Genomic DNA, 24221 nt, shown 5'->3' with positions numbered 1-24221 from the left:
TTGGTCAAAGAAAAGACAAGAGATCAATGGAATAAAATAGGGAAACTATAAATAGACCCACACAAATATGTCAACAGGTTATGACAAAGAGTGAAGACAATACACTGGAGCAAGATAGTCTTCTTAATATTTGGTGCTCAAACAACTGGGCATCCATGTGCAAAATAAATGACAAATGAAATTAGACACAGACCTTACATCCTTCACAAATACCAACATAAAATGGATCTAGAGCTAAATGTAAAACACAAAACTATAAAACTCTTGGAAGATAACATAGGGAAAAATCTAGATGACTTTGGGTATGGCAATGACTTTTTATACACAACACCAAAGGCATGATCATGAAGAAAATAATGGATAAGCTGAATTTCATTAAAATTTAAAACTTCTGGTCAGAGAAAGACTGTCAAGAGAATGAGAAGACAAGTCACAGACTGGGAGGAAATATCTACAAAAAACATAGCTGATAAAAGACTATTATCCAAAAATGTACAAAGAACTCTTAAAACTCCACAATAAAAAGAACAAACTACCCAGTTAAAATATGGGCCAAACACCTTAACCAACACTTCACCAAAGAAAATACACTGATGGCAAATAAGCATATAAAAAGATGATCCCAATCACATGCCATCAAGAAATGCAACCAAAACAACCATGAGATGCCACCACATGTCTATTAGAATGGCCAGAATATGGAACCCTTACAACATCAGATGTTGCTGAGGATGTCAAACAAGAGGAACTCACTGCTGGTGAGAATGCAAAATGGTACAGCCCCTCTGGAAGAGAAATGTGTGGTTTCTCACAAAACTAAACATGCTCTTACCCTATGATTCAGCAATTGAACTCCTTGGTATTTACCCAAAGTTTGAAAACTTGTGTGCAGGGGTGCCTGGATGGCTCAGTGGGTTAAGCATCTGCCTTCAGCTCTGGTCATGATCCTAGGATCCTGGGATCGGACTCCCTGCTAAGCTGGAAGCCTGTTTCTCCCTCTCCCTCTGCCTGCAGCTCCCCCTGCTTGTTCTCTCTCTCTCTCTGTTAAATAAATAAATAATTTTTTTTAAAATTTTTTTTAAATAAATAATTTTTTAAAAACTTAGGTGCACATAAAACTTGCACACAGATGTTTAAAGAAGCCCTATTCATAATTGCCAAAACCTAAAAACAACTAAGATAACCTTCAATAAGTGATTGGATAAACTATGGTATGTCAGATAATGGAGTATTAGTACAAAAAGAAATGAGCTGTCAAGCCATGCAAAGACACAAAAGAACTTTGAGTGTGTATTACTACATGGAAGAGGCCAATCTGAAAAGGCTATGTACTCTATGATTCTAACTATATGACATATTGGAAAAGGCAAAACTATGGAGACAGTAAAAAGATCAATGGTTGCTCAGTTTTGGGGTGGGAAGACAAGAAAAGAGATAAATAGGTGGAGCATAAAGATATTCTAGGTATTGAAAGTGTATGATACTAAATGACGGATACATGTGTCCAAATCCATAGAATGTACAACACCAAGAGTGAACTTTAATGTAAACTATGAACTTTCGGTGATTATGATGTGTCAGTGTAGGTTCATCAATGGTAACAAATATACCACTCTGGTGTTGGATGTGGATAATAGGGAACCTATGCACATATGGGGGCGGAGATTTATAGGAATCTCTGTATATCCCTCTCAATGTTTCTGTGAATCTGAAATTTCTCCAAAAAATTTGTCTTTAAATCGTATCACACACACCAAGGGTGATGACTAACACCCAAGATGGCTCCGAATGATCCTAATGTGCTGATCAGATCCTGTAGCCCTGAGATGACTGCAGCCCTAACCAACATCCTGAGTGAAATGTCATGAGAGATCCCAGCAGAACCATCCAGGTAAACTATACCTGAATTTCTGACTCACAGAAAGTAATATATAAGAAATCTTGATTATTATTTATAGTCACTTGATTGTGTGGGTAATATTTTACACAGCAATAATTGTGTTTCTTCTTGCTAGTAAAATAAAACTGGAAAATAAAATTTTAAAAAAGCTTATAATTGAAAAAAAAACATGAAATACTTAGGGATAAATACAAAATAAAGGAAAACCTTTCCCTAAAATTACAGAGCATTGCTAAAAGAAATTAAATATCTAAATAAATAGAGCTATCTACTGTGCTCATGGATTGGAAGACACAGTATTGTTAAATATCCGCTCTCCCTCAATTAACATAAAGATTCAGCTGGGACCTCTGTCAGAATCCAACAATATTTTTATAGGACTTGACAAGCTAATGCTAAAATTATAGATGGAAATGTAAATAATCCAGAGTAACCAAATAAATCTTGAAATAAGAAGAACAAAGTTGAAGGAAAGCCTTAAATTATCTTATTCCTGAATTATTATACAGCTATATGATTCAATATAACGTGTTATTACCATAAAAGTAGACATATGGATTAATGAGACAGAACTAGGCCAGACATATAAGATCAATTGGTTTTAGCAAGAGTGCTAAGACATTTCAGGAGAAAAGGAAGATCTTTTAACATATGATGTTGAAATTACTGGATATCCTTTGGTGGAAAAAAAAATGAACATCAACTTCATCTCACATCATACCCAAAAGTTAGCCTAAAATGGCCATAGAACTAAATATATACATGGAAACTATGAAATTCCTAGGAGAAAATCTTTGTGTTCTTGAGGTAGGCAAAGATTTGGTAGGCATAGGACACAAAACCACAAACTATAAAGGCAAAATGACAAATCAGCCATTATCTGAATTTAAAACTATTGCTCTTCAATGATCACCACTAAGGAATCAAGAAGTAAAGACAATATGGAGGAAATCATTGTAATTACATATATGGAAAAGTACTTGTATCCAGAATAAAGAACTCAAAACTCAATAATAAAATGGCAAAATTTTTTTTAAATGGGCAAAGAGTGTAACACAAATATTTTACAAAAGATGGTATATTGCCAGTTACACATGAAAAATTCTCACCAAAAATAAATAAATAAATAAAAGAAAAATTCTCACCATCAGTAATCATCAGGAAATTGTGAAATACCTCTACACATGTTAGAATGGATAAAATTTAATACCAACTGTGATGATGTTGTCAAATTCTCATGAAAAATGGTACATTTTACTTTTTAAAAACTTTTAAAATCCAATTAGCTTCAGACATAGTGTTCAATAATATATCAATTGCATATAACACCCAGTGCTCATCACATCACATGCCTTCCTTGCCATCACCAGTTACCCCATCCCCACACCAACCTCCCTTCCAGCCACCCTGTTTGTTTCCTATAATTATGAGTTTCTCATGGTTTGTCTCCCTCTCTAACGACTCCCCATTCACTTTTCTCTCCCTTCCCCTATGATCCTCTGGGCTGTTCCTTATATTCCACATAGGAGTGAAGCCATATGATAACTGTCTTTCTCTGATGGACTTCCTTCACTCAGCATAATACCCTCCAGTTCCATCCATGTCAATGTAAATGGTATGTATTCAACCTTTCTGATGCCTGAGTGATATTCCATTGTGTGTGTGTGTGTGTGTGTGTGTGTGTGTGTGTGTGTGTGTGTACTACATCTTCTTTATCCATTCATTTGTTAATGGACATTTGGTTCTTTCCATAGTTCAGCTATTGTGGACATTGCTGCTATCAACATCGAGGTGCAGGTGTCCCTTCGGATCATTACATTTGTATCTTTGGGATAAATACCCTAGTAGTGCGATTTCTGGATCATAGAGTAGCTCTATTTTCAACTTTTTGAGGACCCTCCACACAGTTTTCCAGAGCGGCTGCACCAGTTCACATTCCCACACACAGTGTAAGAGCGTTCTCCTTTCTCCACATCCTCACCGACATTTGTTGTTTCCTGTCTTGTTAATTTTCCCCATTCTCACTGCTGTGAGGTGCAATCTCATTGTGATTTGATTTGTATTTCCCTGATGGCAGGTGATGTGGAACATTTTTTCATGAGTTTATTGGCCATTTGTATGTCTTCTTTGGAGAAATGTCTGTTTATGTCTTCTGCCCATTTCTTGACTGGATTTTTTAGTTTTTGGGTGTTGGGTTTGATTAAGTTCTTTATAGATCTTGGACACTAGCCCTTTATCTGATAGGACATTAGCAAATATATTCTCCCATTTCATAGGCTGCCTTTTAGTTTTGTTAACTGTTTCCTTTGCTGTGCAGAAGCTTCATATCTTGATGAAGTCTGAATAGTTCATTTTTGCTTTTGTTTCCTTTGCCTTTGGAGATGTGTCTAGCAAGAAGTTGCTGCAGCCGAGGTCAAAGAGGTTGCTGCCTGTGTTCTCCTCTAGGATTTTGATGGATTCCTGTCTCATATTTAGGTCTTTTATCCATTTTGAGTTTATCTTTGTGTAAGGTGTGAGGAAATGGTCCAATTTCACTCTTCTACATGTGGCTGTCCAGTTTTCCCAGCACCACTTATTGAAGAGACTGTCCTTTTTTCATTGGATATTCTTTCCTGTTTTGTCAAAGATGAGTTGACCATAGAGTTGAGGGTCCATTTCTGGGTTCTCTGTTCTGTGTCATGGATATATGTGTCTGTTTTTGTGCCAGTCCCATACTGTCTTGAGGATCACAGCTTTATAATAGAGCTTGACATCCAGAATTGTGATGCCACCAGCTTTGGTTTTCTTCTTAAACATTCCTCTGGCTACTTGGGGTCTTTTCTAGTTCTGTACAAATTTAAGGATTACTTGTTCCAGTTTTGTGAGAAATGTATATGGTATTTTGATAGGGATTCCACTGATAATGTCTATGCTACCCAGAACAATTTACACATTCACTTTAGAAAACTGTTTGACAATTCCTTAGAAGTTAAACATGAAGTATTTACCGTATCACCCTTGCCATACTATTTGCACAAGAGAAATTAAAACATATGTCCATAAGGCTTACATATGAAGGTTTACAGCAGAGTTATTAGTAAAAGTCAAAAACCAGATCAATTCAAATGACCATCAATAGATGAATGGAAAAACACAATGTATTTTACCTTCACAACCAAACACCACTCAATAAAAAGGAATAGACTACTTGTACAAGTTAACACAATAGGTAAATATCAAAATCATTCTGCTGCATCAAGGAAGTAAGACACAAAAGAGTATATAAAGGGTTCCATTTATACAAAATTCTAGAAAATACAAACTAATCTGTAGTGACAAAACAGTTAAGTGATTCCACTCCTACTTATATGCCTAAAAGAAATAAATGTCCTCACAAGAATCTTATACACAAATATTCATATAATAGCAGTATAATTCATACTAGCCCCAACTTAAAAACAACCCAAACATCTATTAACTGGTAAATGGATAAGTAAAATTTGATGTATCAATACAATGGAGTATTATTCAACAATCAAGGGAAATGAAATACTGATACATGCTACTGATACATGAACTCTGAAAACATACCAAGTGAAAGAAGCCAGTGACAAGACCACAGACTGTATGATTTCATTAATATGAAATGTTCAAAATAGCAAATCCATAGAGACAGAAAGTAGTGGTTTCCTATGGCTGTGAGGTTGGGCCCAAATGGAGGTTGTCTGCTAATGGGTACAGGCTTTCTTTGGGGGGTAAAGTTCCCAAATCGATTGTGGTAATGGTTGCACAATTTCTGAATGTACTCAGAACTATTGAATCGGGTGTTTTAAATGGATAAGTTATATGACAGGTAGCTTTAGCTCAGTAAAGCTATTATTGAAAAATAATAATAAATTAAGCAGACCAGTTGTTCCCTGAGGCCAGAAGTGGAGAGCAAGGGAAGAGGAGGAATCTTTTGGTGGTGATTAAAACATTTTTACCTTCATTGTATCAGCGGTTGTGTTTGCAACTGTGAAAATCCACTGAGTTGAACGCTTTCAACAAATGCAATTTACCGTATGGAAATCATTCAGGTTGCTTTCATAAAGAGTGCACACTGAACAGTCTTCCTTCTAGCGGCTGCCTCAATTTTCCGATCCCAGAAGCAATTAACATTACCAACTTCTTATATATTCTCCTAGATGTATTTATTTTATTCATACATAGGCCCATTCTTAGCTACGTTATTTTTCCATTCTTGAAACAAATGGTAGCACACTATACACACTCTTCAATACCGTGTTTTTTTCACTAAAAATATTTTGAACATTTATTCAAATGTTGAATTTTTATTCTAAAATATTTTGAATATTTGTTTTTGTAAATTTATTTTTTATTGGTGTTCAATTTGCCAACATATAGAATAACACCCGGTGCTCATCCCATCAAGTGCCCCCCTCAGTGCCGGTCACCCAGTCACCCCCCACCTCCCCTTCCCCCACCCCTAGTTCGTTTCCCAGAGTTAGGAGTCTCTCATGTTCTGTCTCCCTTTCTGATATTTTGAATATTTTAAAAATATTTTGATTTTGTGGATCTTTGAGAATACAAAAGTATTATTTTCTTGAATTTGTATTTCTATAATTTTGAGGAAAATTGTGTGTCTTCCCATAGTTGTCAGAATCATTTTTGTTTCCTTTACTGTAGACCATCATTTGCAACCTTTTTGTATTTTTTTATTATAGTCTTAGACGTGTACTTATTTATACGTAGAAGCTCTTTCTATATAGGCAAATCATCCTTTTAAGGATGATGCAAATATTTCTTCCAGTATGCCCTTTATCCTTGGATTATAATGAGTTTTATAAAACTTTTTTAATACAGCCTAAATTATCACTGTTTCATGACTTCAGGGTTCTGTGTCAAATTTACGCCTTGCTCATTCCACAATTATAAAAATAATTCGCCAGAGTTTTCTTAGGTACTTTCTTTTTAAAAGATTTTATTTATTTATTCATGAGAGACACACACACACAGAGACAGAGAGAGACAGAGAGAAGCAGGCTCCATGCAGGGAGCCCGATGTGGGACTCGATCCCAGGACTCCAGGATCACACCCTGGACCGAAGGCAGGCGCTAAACCGCTGAGCCACCCAGGCGCCCCTCTTAGGTACTTTCATGGTTTCATAATTTGTTTCCAAACCCGTAATCATTATGGAATATACTTTAGTGTAAAATGCAAAATTCTCAAATTTTTTCCAATACTATTTATTGAGTAATGCATCTTTTTTCCATTGATTTGAAGTATCATCCTTATCATGTGCTACATAACCATATGGACTTGGATCTATTTCTACACTTTCTATTTTGTTCTACTAATCTGCCGATTCATATAATGATAACAGATTGTTCTACTTATCCCAGCTTTATAACAAGAGCTAACAACCAGTAGGCTAATTTCTCCTTCCTTTTATCTTCTTTATCAGAATTTTTCCTAGCTATCCTTGCTTATTTTCCATTTGAATTTTAGCAACAGCTTGTACAGCTCCACAAGAAAAATCCTTTTGATAGGTTTATTGGAATCATATAAAATTTATAGATTACAGGCAATTGACATCCTTCTGATTTTGATGCTTCCTATCCAAAATCAATTATGGCATGCCTTTTCATTTATGCAAGTCTTTTTTTTTTATTATTAGTCTTCAGGTCTTGTCCTAGCATTTAAATTTTCTTCTTTATAAATCTTGTGTACTTCCTTTATCTAATTGCATGGGCTAGAACTTCTTAGAACTTATGAAATAACACTGATAATAGAGGGCATCTTTGCTTATTCTTAATTTTAATGGAAATGTTTCCAGTATTTTCCTAGTTAGAATCATACTGGTTGAGCAAAATATATACACACACAAACACAGGCCTGTTTCTACCTATTGCGAGATTTTTAAATTCAGGAATAAGAAATAAACTTTATGAAATGCTTTTTAAACCTCTAGGGAGGTTGTAATATTATGTTTTCTTTTACCTATTAATATTGTAAATTTGGGAGAAAATTTCTTTTTTTTCCCTAAGATTTTATTTATTTATTCATGAGAGACACACACACAGAGAGAGAGAGAGAGAGAGGCAGAGACACAGGCAGAGGGAGAAGCAGGCTCCACGCAGGGAGCCTGACGTGGGACTAGATCCCGGAACTCCAGGATCACGCCTAGGGCCGAAGGCAGGCGCTAAACCACCGAGCCACCCAGGGATCCCCCCAGGGAAAAAATTTCTTATTGAAGTATAGTTGACATACAATATTATATGAATTTCAGGGGTACAACATAGTGAACTGACAATTATATACATTATGAAATGCTTATCATAATAAGTATAGGATCCTCAAATCAATGCTATACTTGTTATAAAATTATATGGAAGCTCACCTTCTGTTTCTGTGGTCAAGAAATATTTAAATGGCATTGTAGTTCTCTATCCTTTAAATATTTCCCTCTGAATTCGTCAAGCCCCTGGTGTTTTAGGAGGAGTGATATCTTGAATAGTTTTCTCTACTTATTTTTATTATGGTAATGATGGGATGACATTTTTATCTCCTCTTCTTTAGTTCTGGAAATTTATCCTTTTCTAGATAATTACACAGTGGATTTGGATTCTCAAATTTATTTTTATAAATGTAAACACAGTCTTGTAATTCCTTAATTTTTCTGTATATATGGCTATTTTACTAGTATCACTTCTCATTTTGTACGTGTGCCGTCTTCCTTTTTCTTATTTAGGTCAACTAATGTGTCTTTTAAAAAAATCTCCCCCATAGAAACAGCTGTTGGATTTGTTATATGCTATCCATTTTTTAATTTACTAATTTGTTTCATTCTTATTTTCCTTCTGCTTTCTTTAGCTTTGTTTTGCTTTTATATTGTTACTCTTCTAAAACTAGATAATATATTCAACCATTTTCACCTTTATTATTTATTATTATAAAATTCCTGTCAGTACCATAGAAGAGGGCCTATATCTGGATGGATCTCTTATGTTTTGTTTTCATTACCATTGTCATTATTTTCTAGATAATTACAATTTTGAGGCCCTCTTTGGCTTAAAAAAAAGTTGTTTAAGAGAGAGTTTTTCTTTCCCAAGTGGCATTTTGTCTTGTTCTATGGTTTTAATTTATAATTCTACTGCACAGTGATAAGAATACACTGGTTAGAACTATTTCAACATTTTGAAATTTATTCAGTTGTGCCTTATGGCTTGAGACTTGGTCAATTTTTATAAATGTTCCATGTATAGAAAAGAGTGAGTTTATCTCAATTTTCATGATACAGAGATTTTATATATCCATATAATCTAATTCAACAGTGGTATCTTCTTTCCATAGTATCGTCCACTTGATTTCTCATAAATAAGGTCCTCTTCCCCATTAAATAATATGAATAATTTTTCCTATTTTTTAAGTGTTTGCCTTTATACCTTTATAATTCTATAATTATTTATCAGGTTATTAAATAATCCTAGTTTTAGAAAGTCAGGCATAACTTCACTATCTGTACCTTTTTATTCCCCTTCCCCATTAATTGTTGCTATGTACATTATTTCTACATTTTCAAGGTTTATAATATTTATACTCTATTGATCACCTCCATTTCTTTTTATCTTTATTTCTTCATTCCTCTACTTACTGATTGCCTAAATTTCTTCTGCTGCCACTATCTTGATAAAGGGGTCATAAGAAAAAAATTTCCTCATCATTTTTTTTCATGTTAAGCAATATTTTGTTGTTGCTGTTCTTGCTGTTGTTCTTATATGTAAATGACAATTGGTCTGAGTATAAGATCCTTGACTCATACATTTTTCCTTCAATACTTTAAAGATATTACTCCGTAACTGAATGTTGCTATGAAGAAGTCTGAGGCCAGCATCATACTCTGTCTCATGAAGGTGACTTCATCTTCCCCCTGCTTCCCGCAATATCCTTTAGCTTCAGGCCTACTAAATTTATAAGGATATTTTGGTGTTAGCATTCTGTGCCAGCTTCTCCCTGGGACATGACACACCCTTAAAATTTCTGGATTCCAGTCCTGAAAGGTTTCTCGAATTATATTTTTTTGGTTTTCCACTTTAGAGGTACCAATTATGCCTTTAATATCTAATATTTGGGTTCTTCTTTGTCCTCCAGGTCTATAATTTTTTCTCCACTCTACAGTGGATATGCTGAATCACAATTTTTACTCATGCCATACCATTTTAGTGACAAATATTTTTTCCACCTGATAGTTTTTCATGGTTTGTATTTCCACATTATTTTTCTTGTAGTATTTCTATATAGATCCTGTGGTGGTTCCTTTGTCATTGATGTTGTAGTTCACCTTTTAATGAGATGAGTAATTCAGCTATCAGGTGTTGGTTTGTTTTAGGAAACAGTCTACAACATTGTCCCAAGATAAAATAATTCTCACAGTACAGAGCTGTGTACATGAGTGAGGCTATTTAATCTTTACTTCTCCCCAGATAACAAAAGTCACACTGCATTGCTCCCCTTATAACTTGCGAGTGGCTCCAGTCCAGTCTCACCAGTAGACTACTTCACTTCTAGTAAATTTGGCTTGTCTATTTAATTCCTCTTCAATTCTGACTTCTCAGCTTTTCAAAACCTCTTTCAACATCAGGGAAGCTTCATCTGCCAGCCTGCTCACTCCATCCTGATTGCTACAAATAAAGGAGTGTTGGTTTTATACCTCAGCACACACTACTTATTTTAAGGATGTGTTTGCTAGCTTTTGGTGAGATGCACAGCTCATTGCATCCTCTCTGTCTTCCTGAACTTTTGTTTGACTTTCACTGTTTGAGGCAGTGCTTTCTCTTATTTTATGGTTTAGGGTTTCACATGCCTTCGTGTTTCAATGATAATAAAGTTTCTGCCTTTGTGCTTCATTATCTTTGATGTTTTGGATGATTCTAAGAACAATTTTGTTATAGATCTATATTATCCATGTTATATATAAGTAGACATGTATGCATATATTTATATGTATATGTAACTATCTCCATATACATTCACATATGCATATATCTGATAACATTGAATCATACCCTCCATCCATTTGGTAAGTATTTAATTTAAAATTCAGACTCTTAAAACCCTAACAGAGTTTTTGCTACATCTACAGCCTTCTAAGCTGGCTATTAGATCACAAACAGGTAAGCATGATATATGTGTCACTCCTGGTGTCCTTCTCACCCATCTTAATACTTTTCGTCATCCACTAAAGAGCAAGTACTTGATGATATTAGCCAAAGGTAGTATCAGGTAGGGGAAGTAGATTCAGCATCCCTTGGAAATAACTAAATTAAGCCCCCAGTAATTGTTCTTCCCAGTCATAATAATAGTATCATTCTATGTTCATCTCAATTTTATGAGAATGTTCTTTTTAGTTCTGTCGCACATCAAATACTAAGCACACACACACAAAACCACTTTGATGAAATTCTTTTTTAAAAAAAGAATTATATTTATTCATTTGTGAGAAGGAGAGCACAGAGGGAAAGTAAGAGGGAGAAGTGGACTCTCTGCTGAGCAGAGAGCCCCATGTGAGACTCCATCCTAGGACCCTCAGATCATGACCCGAACTGAAGGCAGATGCTTAACTGACAGAGCCACCCAGGTGCCCTTGATGAAATTCTTTAAACACAGGAACTGTTGAAGTAAAATGTGGATAGAATTATCAATAGACTTCATAGAAAACAAGGATTTCACCACACTGAACAAACCTTGTAGGCCCCAACTCTATTAAAAAGCATCAGTAGGAAAAAAAAAAAAAAAAAGCATCAATAGATAGCTAAGTATGTTTTTAGATATTATTCATTTCCAGTTTTATTGAATTGTGATCAGGAAGTACTGACTATAATATTTCTAATTTGGGGAATTTATTGTGATTAATATGAAATTAGTATTTGTCCATTTTCATGGGTATTTAAAAAGATGGTATATTTCCTTTTTTCTCTTCAAAAAATGTTTAATTCTATTTAATTAGCATACAGTACAATTGTTTTCAGGAGTAGAATTCAGTGATTCATCACTTACATGTAACACCAAGTGCTCAATGCAACAAGTGCCCTCCGTAATACCCATCATCCATAAGATGGTGTACTTCCAATAACCAGTTTCTTCATATAAGTCTTTCTATACCAATTTATGTTATATTTGTCTTTTTTACCCTGACTTCTTTTTTCTTCCTCTTCTTTTGGTCCCTTTTTCCTGTATTTCCTATTACTTCTGCTTCATTAATGTTGCTGGTGTACTAATTAGAGATAGATATTTGTAGCTGATATCCTCTTTGTGGATTGCATTCTTTAGCATCCAATAGCCTCCTTTGAAATTTATTTGGATCTCTAAATTTTACCTTATCAGAAATTGATATCAGGGCCATAGCAATTTTTTCTTTTAATTTGCTTTACTATAGTATCTTTTTGTTTACTCTTCTATTCTCAAACATCTTATAGCTTTATTTCAGGTGTTTCTCCTGTATACAACATCCGATTGGATTTTCCTATGTAATTCAAATTTAAAAGGGCTTTTGGTTTAACAGGTACATCAAACTCAACTTACATTTATTAATATGGCAGATATTTTTAGCTTTAGTACTGTCATTATTTTATTTTTTGTCTTCTGCTTCTTATAGTTTTTTAAAGGGTGTTTTATTATATGACCTGCTGATATCTGTATATTAATTTTTAATCCCACTACCTGATTGGTCTCTTATTCATCAATTCTCATGCATTTTCTAAGTATACAATTTCAAACAAAATTCCTGTAATTATAATTAGTGAAGACTACCTAAATACCATAAAATATGTATTTCAGTTCCAAAGCAATGTTATGTTCAGTGGGAAAACAGCAGATGCGTTTCCATTAAGATCAGAAATAATACACTGTTGTACATTGTAGCCACTGGGATAATAACCTGAGAGAGAAGAATAAGTGTTATAAAAACTGTACATAAGGTGGTAAAATTAAATACCTGGAAACTCTAAGAGAATCAACCCTTAGGTGAATCAAAAACTACTTTAAACAGTTAGAAAATTCATTAAGTTAAAATATATAAGTTAATTTCTTTCATATGTACATAAATTAGAAGACAAACACAATAAAACATTGTAATAACCATTATCACAAGAACAAAATAGGAGAAAATAAAAAAATTTTTTTCAAAAATTCATGGGAAAAAAAAAAAGAAAAAGATGTTTAAAACCCCTACAGGCCCATAAGGAATTTTGAACTAGTAAAGAGGCATACTGTTTTCTAAGATAAAAAAGTGATTAGAATGTCAAATTATTTTATGACTTAATGCTACATTAATTTATAACATACCAATAAATTTTTATTATAACATGCAAACATTTTCTCTTTTAAAACTAGATAGATTTTAAATCTCATGTGAAAAAATAATTTAAAAATCCCATAAAGGGGATGCCTGGGGTGGCTCACCAGTTTAGCACCTGCCTTCAGCCCAGGGCGTGATCCTGGAGTCCTGGGCTCAAGTCCCACATCGGGCTCCCTGCGTGGAGCCTGTTTCTCCTTCTGCCTGTGTCTCGGCCTTTCTGTGTGTGTGTGTGTGTGTCTCTCGCGAATAAATAAATAAAATCTTAAAAGAAAAAGAAAGAAATATCCCATAAAACTCTGGGAAGGAAGAGAAAAAAAAAGGGGTAACAAACCCAAATGAACATTAAGATACCTTATAAAGCTACAATAATTCAAACTGGCCAGGTGCTACAGTAATTCATGTTGCATGATAGATCAATGGAAGAGAAAAGAAAGTAGAGAAATAGCCTAAATTGATATGGAAATTTAGTATATGATAAGAATGACATTTCAAAGTAATGGTGTTAGGAGAACAGAGTAGTTCCCTTTTAAAAATGTTTTTATATCAAGCACTAATAATTTAATAGAATATATTCCAAATGAATTAAAGACATAAATGCAGAACAAAACCATAAAAGTACTAGAAAAAAAGCATGTGAATTTCTTTTGAATTTTAAAATGGGAATGGCCTTCCAGCTTATACATAAATTCTGAAAGCCATTTTAAAAAGACAGGTGGGGGGCACCTGGGCGGTGCAGTGGGTTAAGTGGCTGACTCTTGGTTTTGACTGAGGTCATGATCTCAGGGTGGTGAGACTGAGCCCCGTATCTGGCTCCATGCTCAGTGAGGAGTCTGCTTGGGATTCTCTTTCTCCATTTTCTTCTGCCCCTCCCCTACCTCTCCCCCCCACCCCCGCCAAATAAATAAATAAATCTTTTTTAAAAGGACAGGTAAATGTAACTATATTTTAAAGAGTTTTTGATGGGCAGAATTATCATGAACAAGGTTAAAAGATGAAAGATGGACTAGAAAAAAAATTTTTGCAACTTATATCACAAAGGGCCAATTTTTCTGTTTAAAGTGCTCCTAGAAATTGATAAGAAAATAACCAACAATCAAATAGAAAAAAAATGGGCAAATTATATGAATAGAAGTTCACAGAATATGAAATACAAACAATACTTAAACATGAGCTTTCCAATATAAGTAAGAGGATAATTTGAGTAATGCATAACTACATTGAGATGCAGTTTTGTAGCACAGCAGGTTGACAAAAAATCCAATAGTTTAAAAAGACTTTCTTTTGGCAACAACAAAAGGTAGAAAAGTATATAAAAGTATATATACCTTGACCTAGCAATCTAGCATAGGAGAATTATTCTACACATAAATCTGTATGTGTGAAAATATTGTATTCAGTATTATTTTTGTGACACTGTAATAGCAAAAACTACCCAGGTGTAAGGATGACTGGTTAAATAAGTAACAGCACACCCATTCAAAGAAGATTATGAAGCTTAAAAAAATTAGAAGCCATGTATGTGTATATACATGTATATATGTATATATAGGGTGTGTGTGTGTGTGTGTGTGTGTGTGTGTATGTGTGTATTTAGGAGCTATATGTTGATATTAAAGTGTTTCCAAGATACATTAAGCAAAAAGAATAAGGTACAAAACAGAGTATAAGCATGATAGCTTTGGAGTTAGAAGAGGTGAATATGAATACATATTCATATTTGCTTATATTCTATAAAAAACACTGGAAGACACATTTAAAATGAAAAATAGAGGTTATGTTGGTGGAGGGGGGCTATATGAGTTAAGCACAGAATGAGAAGAATAATTTATTATTAACGTTTAGATTTGTTTTAGCAACTAAATGAATTTACGGTCGACTCAAAGGATTAAATTTACATATCCTTTCTCTTTTTACTGGTATGAATAGAATTTATAGATTAATTTAGGTAAAAATTGCTATCTTTACCCCCATGAGCCTTCCTATGCATAAACAAGGTATCCTTTTCCATTCTATTCACTATTTCCTTCATATCTGTCTCCAGGTTTTCAAAATTTTCTTCCCATCAATCTTAAACATTTCTTAAGGTACTTATAACCAAAAATTTTACTATTTTGGCTGGTGTTATAAATTATACTTTTCTCCATTATAACTTCTAAAAGATTACCATCTGCATATAGAGAATGTCTTAATCTGTTTGGGCGGCTACAACAGAATACCATAGACTGGGTGGGTTATAAACTGCAGAAACTTATTTCTCGCAGTTCTGGTGGCTAAGTTCAAAATCAAAGCACCAGAAGATTCAGTGCCTGATGAGAGCTTCCTGGTTCAGAGACAGCCGTCTTTTCTGTATCCTTACATGGTGCAAGGGGTGAGGGAGCTCTCTGGGGTCTCTTTTACAAGCGTACTAATTCTGTCCATGGGAACTCCACCCTCATGACCTAAGCACCTCCCAAAAAATCCCACCTCAAAATACCATCACATTGGTAATTAGGTTTCAATGTACTAATTTTGGAGGGATATACGCATTGAGTCTATAGGAAAGACTGTTGATTGTGTTATGCAGGCATCTTTCTGAATTCTTTATTTTTTATAATAATTTTACAGTTGAACTTTTTAGATTTATTTCTCCTGTTCAATTGCATCAGTTTGGACTTCTGGAACAGTGGGCATTAAATTACAGCATGGTGTGTGAACTTCCTTACTTTGTTCATGAATATAATAGCAACTGTTTCTTAGGCTCCTCCCTCCCACCAAAGCATTTTAATGAGCTTTTAGGGCAAAGAAAAAGATGTGTGGAGATGTATATTCAGCATATCATAGGCCAAGTATTGACAAATTACATCCACAAGCCAAATCCAGCTTACTGCCTATTTTTATAAATTAAGTTTTACTGGGACAGAACCACATTCATTTGTTTATGTACTGTCCATGGAAATATTTATGTACTTTCATGAGAAATATTTACTATCTGATTCTTTACAGAAAAAAAAACTTTCCATCTCCAGGGCTAGAATATGCTTCAGTAACAATTCTAAAATACTACTTGCTTAAAATAATAAAAGTTTATTTCTTGCTTTTACTACCTATCCAACATATGTCAGCAAGGGCATGTGTTCCAGTATCCACTCAGAGACCCATGTTGATGGACACTCATGATCTTGTAGACATACCACCTGGAACACACATTCTTCTAGGGACACATCACTTCCATTCATGACCCATTGGCCAAAACTTGTCACAAAGTACCATCTTTGGAACTATAATAATTAGAAAAATGGAAAAAGCTCTGATCTTCACTCTTGAAAGCTTATAGTTTAATAAGGAGGAAATGAGGGGAAAGAAAAACAATCAGCTAAAATCCAAGTAGCTTCCATCAAGAGGAGCAAAGTTCCATAAAAAAGCAAAAGCAGGAAGAAGTGATCATATCTGTTTCAAAACATGAACAAAAGCTTTGAGCAAGAGTGGCACTCAAGACCTTCTAACTGGAAACATGGGGTAGGGAGTATTTAAAGAGATGGGGGCACTGTAATAAAAGGCCAGAGGCCAAAGTACTAGAAGTGCTCAGAAAATAGCTGAGTCTGGTGTGATTAAAGTATATGATATATTTAGAAGAATGGGCAATGTAACTGGAATGATAAGCTGGGGCTGTATTGGCAGGATCTAGAATGCTTTGAGTATGAAGTCTTTTGCTGAGAGATTTCATGTGTGGAAGTATAGATGGGTCAATCTCAGTGGTTTTGCTTACAATATAACCTCAGCACTTGGCCTAGTGCTTGGCACATGCAAGTGTTCAATAAATATTACATGAATGAAGGAATAGAGAATAGTTTCCTAATTTTATTTTTATTATTCTAGAACTTGCTACTAATTCACAGTAAAAAAAAAAAAAAAAAGACTGATAATGCTGTTGATTCTTTGATCTTGTGGAGAACATAGAACATCTTCACTAAACTATCTAAGCCTATTGGCACTCTGCAAATAAATGTAGCTCAAAGTAATGTCTTTGTCCACTTTCCTGCTTTCAACCAAATTTCATCTGTTAGTTTCACAGCCCTGCCTCCACCCCAACCTCTTTACTCCCTCAACTCCCTTCTTCACTTCTTCCAACCAGCTAGGATCTCATCTCACTACTCCCAGTAACTTCCTACTAGGTACTCTTATATTAAGTTCTTTACCTTAGTTACTTTCTCCAAAAGATAATTCTAAATTAAGGATCACTTCAAATCAATGAGAAAAAACCTCTTTCTTATAGCATGACCAAAATAAATTCCAGATGGATTAAAGAGTAAATTGTTTTAAAAATTCAAGTCATAGAGAAAAGTGGAATCAGCCCTCAAACATCTGAAAAGAGGATGGCTTTGCAAGCTTAGAAGCAATAACAGATAATTTAAAAGGGAAAGTTCAACAGGCTTAATACTAAATCCTAAATGACCATACCTAAATAAAAAACAAATAGTTTTTTCTTTAGTCTAAAGACTAAAGAAATTATTTGTAACATATTTAATGTATACAAGGTTAATATCTTTAACGTAAAAAAGAGCTTAAACAAATTATTAAGGGAGATAGCAATATCTCTCGATGGGCAAAAGAAGGACAGTTCATGATAGGAAAAAGCTAGGCAAAATTTAGAAAGATGGTCAATCTCACTAGCAATAAAATCCAAATGAAAAATAAATGAATTTACTACTTTACTGAAAAATATCAAAGTAAAAATGATATAAAATCCTCTGCTGGAGACATACAGCAATAATTGCACTTTCATCTATAGCTGATATGATTGTAATTGATGCAGCTCTTTAGGAAAGGAATTTGGCAATATGTATGAAGCATAAAAATGAAGTTACTTTTTAATCCAGTAATTTCACTTCTGGGAACCTGTCCTATGGAAACAATCCAAAATATGGGAAAAGGTTTATTTACCAAGATGTTCATCACAGCATTATTTGTAATTATGAAAAATTAAAAACAACCTAAATTTATAATAAGGGAATAGTTAGTAAATTACAGTGTATCATCTGAAGGATTTTATGTGGCCACAAAAAATATAGTAAAAAATACCTAGCTTATTCTATAACTAGAATATTCAAAATATCGTGCACAGGAAGATACCCAATTAACAAGCGTTGTCATGTAAATGGAAAAATTACAGTGTTTTTAAACTTCCCCCACCCTGGCCTGCTGTGAGAAAACCTTTGGCTCATGACAGTTTCCCACCTTAAACATCCAATTAATCGATTCCTTTCTTAGTGAAGACACGGAGAGGACTTTGATTTATGCATTATTGTGTCACTCTTGGGTTATTGTAAAGCCCAACCCATCCTGCTCATTGAACACCCCCCCCTCCCCCACTGTCATACAAGACGGTCTCTTCCTTCTGGGCTTTGGTTCCATGTGAAGAAAGCTTAGAGCTAATTTGTCCTGTCAGACTTGGATCCTCATCTGGCCTCAGTGGTAGAGAGGCACTAGCTTAGGAAACGAAAGAAATTTAAGGGTCTCCCAGGACTATGATGAGCTTCTCATGACACCTCTCCTCTAGAAGAAAGAAGGTAGATGTCTGTTCTCCACACTGCTCTACATATTAGGAATGCATTTGTAACACTCCACCTAAGTTGTTCATCATAACCTGATATAAAGACTAAGTAAGGCAAGGAAAGCCACCTCTGGCCTTCCCGAAGTAAGGGTGCACTCTAGGTAGCACGGCGATGGTATTATTCTATTGCTATACAATTATCTTTAAATGAACTAGAACAAATAATTTAACTATGCTTAATAAAGTGTTTACCTTGGGCCTGGCCCTAAGTGCTTAACACGTATTAACTCACTGAATATTCACAACAGCCCTATAAGGCATGTGCTGTTATCATCCTCATTTCACAGATGGGAAAACTGAGATACAGAGAAATTCGATGACTTACCCAAGATCACCCAGCCAGCAAGTCTGAAATAGAACCCAGGCAGTCTGTCCCCATGGGCCTATATTCTTAACCATATTTATAATCACCTCTTGTAATCTAGTTCCTATTAGTTTATTTTGATACTCATCCATTAGGCTCCTCTGAGTTCTAATCATTGGCCAGTGAAGAAAACCATGAATCCTGCTTGTAACCTCTGATAAAAAGTATCTGTTATGGGTTGAGTTGCATCCTCCAAAAATTCATATGTTGAGGCCCTAAACCCCCGGTGTCTCAGAATGTGAGCTTATTTGGAGGTTGTATTTCTATGGAGGTAAAAAGTTCAAATGAGGTAATTAGAGTATGCCCTAATCTGACTGTTGTCCTTATAAAATGGAGAAATTTGGAAACACACACAGAGGATGCTATGGGAAGACAAAGATGGAGGTGGGGCAGTGATCCTGCAAGCCAAGGAACAGACCGCCAGCAGACCACCAGAAGCTAGGACAGACATGGAAACAATTCCCCCTCTCATTTCTCACAATGAACTAACGCTGCCAGTAGCTTGATCTTTGACTTCTAGTTCGTGGTACTTTTTTATGGGAGCCCAAGCAAACTAGTACAATAGTTCTTCTCTTTATCATTACCACTGTCTACATAACAAAAGTTAATTTTGTTCAAACCAAATAGCTGACATTGAAATGAACGTAGGAGTCAGGTGAAGAGTAGAGATTTGGGATGGGATGGTTTGGAGCAGTAGTTTTAAAACTACATTACATGAAGTCTGAAGAATCCATATAGATACCTGAAGACATAGGTTCCATGAGGTCAAAGATGATGGGGCCAGAGACAGAACTCTGGAGCTCTGTCACCTTCACTCACTCCCCAATTTTAATGAAAACCAGTCAAGTTTTCTCTGTTGTAAAATTTGTATTCAAATTAAGATGCTGTTTGAAGAAAAAGTCCCATTGCATTTTAAAAGGTCAAGAATACTGATTTAAAAGCAAAGCTTATTTCTTCAGTTGATACAATTTTATCAAATCACTACTATATGCCAAGCAACATTTTAAAATCCATGGACCAACTGTATTGTCCCCCAGGAATCCTATATTTTAAAATATTGGGCTAAACAGAAAATTTGAAGTTAAAAATAATTAATCCAAGTACAGCTGACACACAATGTTAGAGTAGTTTCAAGTGTACAACATAGAGATCTGACAAGTTTATACATTATGCCGTGCTCCCCACAAGGGTAGCTATCATATCTCACCATACAACTTGATTATACTCCCTTTGCTGTGCCTTTTATTTCCATGACTTCTTCAGTCCATGACTGGAAGCCTGTATCTCCCACTCCCCTTTACCCATTTCACCCATCCTTTCACTCCCCTTTCCTCTGACAACCCACCAGTTTGTTCTTTGAATTTATAGGTCTGATTCTGCTTTTTATTTATTTATTCATTTGGGTTTTCTAAATTCCACATATAAGCGAAATCATATGGTATTAGGGTTTGTCAATCTGACTTATTTCACTTAGCAAAATAACCTCTAAGACCATCCATGTTGTTCCAATGGCATGATCTCACCCTTTTTATGGCTGTGTAATATTCCATTATATGTATAATACCATATCCTCCTTACCCAATTATCTACTGGTGGATGCTTAGGTTGTTTCCATATCTTGGCTGTTGTAAATCATGCTGCAATATACATAAAGGTACATATATCTTTTTGAGTTAGTGTTTTCATTTTCCTTGGATATCTACCCAATAGTGGAATTATTGGATCATATGGTATTTATACTTCTGATTTTTTGAGGACTCTCCACACTGTTGCCCACAGTGGTTGCACCAATTTACATTCCCACCAGCAGTGCACAAGGGTTTCAGGTTCCTCACATCCTTGCCGACACTTGTTAATTTTTACCTTTTTTTTATTATAGCCAATCTGACAAGTGTTAAGTGATATCGCATTGTGGTTGTCATTTGCATTGCCCTAAGGACTATTGATGCAGAGCATCTTTTCATGTGCTTTTTGGCCATCTATATGCCTTCTTTGGGAAAAATGTCTATTTAGGTCCTCTGCCCAAATGGGGATTTAATCAGATTTCTTTTTGGTATTGAGTAGTGTAAGCCTTTATGTATTTTGAATATTAACTCATTATCAAATATGTCATTTGTAAATATGGCCACCCACGCAGTAGGCTGCCTTTTGGTTTGGCTGATGGTTTCCTTCACTGTGCAGAAGCTTCTTATTTTGATATGGTCCCAATAGTTTATTTTTGTTTTTGTTTCACTTGCCAAAGGAGACATATCTAGAAAAATGTTGCTAGAGCCAATGTCAGAGAGATTACTGTTTATGTGCTTTTCCAGGATTTTTAGGGTTTCAGGTGTCACATTTAAGTCTTTAATAAAAACTTGAAATTTTTAAGTAATAGCGAACTAGTTAGTTCATTTTTAATCATCAAGATTTGTAATATCCAGGGCAGCCTGGGTGGCTCAGCAGTTTAGCACCGCCTTCAGCCCAGAGCATGATCCTGGAGACCTGGGATCGAATCCCATGTCGGGCTCCCTGCATGGAGCCTGCTTCTCCCTCTGCTGTGTCTCTGCCTCTCTCTCTCTCTCTCTCTCTCTCTCTCTCCCTGTGTGTGCGTCTCATGAATAAATAAATAAAATCTTTAAAAAAGAAGATATGTAATATCCAATCAAAATTTATTTAACTTTCAAGCCAAAAAGCAATGTTACCCTATATAGTCTTAGTAAGTGTAAGATTTTCTTTCTCTTTGAAATATTGCAAATAGGAAACAATTTCCATTTTTGAATTTCAAATCCCTAGGAGCCATATTCCCCAGGCTGAGAACAATAATAGATTTAGAGGGTCTCAGCAAAATTAAAAATATAAAGTTTTCCTATTAAATAAAGAATAAAAAGAGAAGCAATAGGGATTAGTTTGTTTCGAGTCATTTCAAAAAGCAACCAACCAAATATATGAGTTTATAGGTCTTTTAGGAGGCTGGAGTTTGATAATTTGGGATTGTGTATGACCTGGGAGGAAGAGTCTTCAGAGATAGTAAGTCCAGAATACTCTGGAACACAACAGCCACTGAAATGATTTTCAAGTCTACTTCAAATTAACTTAAAGGTTGGGTATTTACTTAGCCTTAGAAAAACAGATGAATCACTCTGTCACCAAATATGTACCTAGTGTATATGTGAAAGACATTGCACTTGGCCGAGGAGGCCCAGCCCTGCAGCAGACCAAGAAAGCTGGCCCTGGAAGACCTGGTGGGGGCTGTAACCATTCACCAGGATGCAGGCCTAGCTGGCAAGCTCTGCTCCTTCCTGCTACTCACCTCTACCGACTTCACTCTGTCCGGAACTGAAGGCACCTTTCTCTTCACTCACTGGACCAAGAGTTTCCTCTAAGATATTTTTTTATTATTAGAAGAAATAATTTGAGAGAAATTGAGGAGTAATTTGAGAGAAAGATGACCATTCATGCTACCACGACTGTCACTAAAACTTAATCCTTAAGGATTACATATTATCAGCTAAGAAACATCAACTCCACTCTCTTTCAAATAATATGCTAGGCTCTGTGGGGAAACACTAAGAGGGAAAAAATTCAAGGAGTGAGACTATAAACTCATGATCCTGATTTTCAACAAAAGTTCCAATATTTATGAATCCAAACAATTATTGTTTTCCTTTACAGAAGACACCCTCAAAGCTATAAACATTCCCACAATCATACCATTGTCTAAAGATGACCGGGAAATACTTTTGGAATTTCCTTCAGAGTCTGGAACATTTTCTTTTGAACAACCTCAAAGGTGATAATTCACTTTGTGCAAGTAAATTAACATCTTTGAGCCTACATTTCCTCACAGTCACATGGTGAAATAATAGTATCTCCTTCACTGGGCTTTTGTGAAGGTTAAATGAGAAAACCTGCAAAGAGGACTCAGCACAGGGCCTGGCACCTAGCAAGCGCTCAGTAAACATTGTTAGTATTATTCATAGTATAATGACAATTGTCACAATTCCCAGAGGATGTCTGATGTTTTTGCAGCGTTGAAGGGCTTTTGAAAATAAGTCTTCAATCAGGTGGTGATACAACTAGGTGATGCGGTGTAACGACGGCAGCAAGAAGAGACGATAAAGTAAGAAATATATTTTCTTTTTGTAGGTTCTCAATTGAAACTCTTTGGAAGGAGTCTCAATAATTCGCTAAATAATGGCAGCACACTTAAAACAAGCACAATCCTCTAATGTGTCTCATCTGAAAAAAAAAAAAAAATCAGCTTCTTGCAATGAAGGCTTCCTGGCAATGTGTGGCCTTGACATGGGTCACTGTTTGCAGTCATGCCTGGTTCAGTCCAGTGGGGGGTAACAAAAGTGAAGACAGCCCATGCAAACGGAAACAATAGCGACAAGCACCTGTGCACTTCTGCTTTGTAATCCTCTCTCATTTTATGTACTCCTGCTGTCTGCCTCCCTCTCAGCCTCTGAGAAGAGAGAGGGGGAATCTTCTCAGAAGGTTCACGTGTCTGTGTCATTTGTGTTTTATGTCATTCCACTTAAAATGGAGAATCTAAATTGTTAGCGTGGCCCAAGTTTCAACTCTTCGGTTCTTATTTCTCTGCATCAAATTACACCATACCTATGCTTTCCGTTCATAACTTTAAAATTGCTTTGTAAGTGGCTTGCTCAGCATTATCCAGGCCCAGGTGGGAACTCTGTCTTTCCCTGAGTAAAGGCTGCCAAGCAGTAGTAATATCACTAAAACATTAAAATCAATAATCCTAAAACACTGGGGATTTTCCTTACATAAAAACTATGTCTTTTCTGTTTATTATATCTTTTCCCTTGGAATCTAGAGTCTATTAGAAGTTCCTTAGTCATAGAGAAACAAAATATAAGGGACAGGGGAATTCAGTGAGAAAGAACATAGAGTGCCTAGCCCCCCTGATAACAAAGGCCCATTATGAGAAAGCTGGAAGTCTGTGGACATAGACGTGCCTTTAGTGCTCACAGAGCACAGAAACTGCTCCACGTGAGGGCACTCAGATTCTCAGCCTCCCTACCCTGGTTG

This window comes from Vulpes vulpes, chromosome 2 (genome assembly GCF_048418805.1).
Source record: "Vulpes vulpes isolate BD-2025 chromosome 2, VulVul3, whole genome shotgun sequence".
Taxonomy (NCBI): Eukaryota; Metazoa; Chordata; class Mammalia; order Carnivora; family Canidae; genus Vulpes; species Vulpes vulpes.
The sequence above is the reverse complement of the archived record's forward strand: the minus strand, read 5'-3'. Positions refer to the sequence as shown.